Source organism: Corvus hawaiiensis, chromosome Z, assembly GCF_020740725.1.
Source record: "Corvus hawaiiensis isolate bCorHaw1 chromosome Z, bCorHaw1.pri.cur, whole genome shotgun sequence".
NCBI lineage: Eukaryota > Metazoa > Chordata > Aves > Passeriformes > Corvidae > Corvus > Corvus hawaiiensis.
Window position 1 is genome coordinate 65,286,086 of NC_063255.1, and position 705 is coordinate 65,286,790.

A 705-nucleotide genomic window follows, 5' to 3' on the forward strand; every position below is an offset into this window, starting at 1 on the left:
ATGTACAGCAGTGAAGAACCAGATCTTTAACACCTAGTGATCCTGATAACTTTTTTGTTGTTTTCTCATGTATTTCAAATGCGTTATGCTTTGCAGAGTATGGTCTATGGACATTTAAGTGTCAACATCTTCCATTTGACACTGACAGACCCTGCTGCTCAAGGTAGGTACTCTTATGTCACCTCCAGTGTACCCCACATAAGCACCTAGTGCTTATTTTATCCAGTAATTTTGAACATTATTGTTTTTCTGATGTTGTTCTGCATGCTGCTTTGCAATGAACATGTGATTGCATTTCCCTGTATGACTCAGAAGTGGAAGCCAGTATGTCAGAGCAATTTTCTGCTGTGTTCACAGGCATCTCTTATGACCCGTCAGTTCAATGTGCCTCCCTCCCTCTGCCTGCATGTTTTGCATCTGATGCTCTGTGTATTTTCTTAGAAAGCTGCCACGCTGGACAGATGCTGAAATTGCCTAATGGAGTATATGGACTGACTTGGAGCTAGCTACAGATGCAGAGAGATCTTCTAACTTTCAGCATCTTCCCTTATGCTCAGATAGACCCAAGACACCTTTTCTACCTCTTTCTTAAGTCAGTCAGTCAGAATATGCACATATGAGTTTAACAACTTCTAAATGTTTTCTTGTCAAATTCAGGTGAGCTTATAAGAGACATTTTTAAAAAGTAAAATGTTACCACATGGA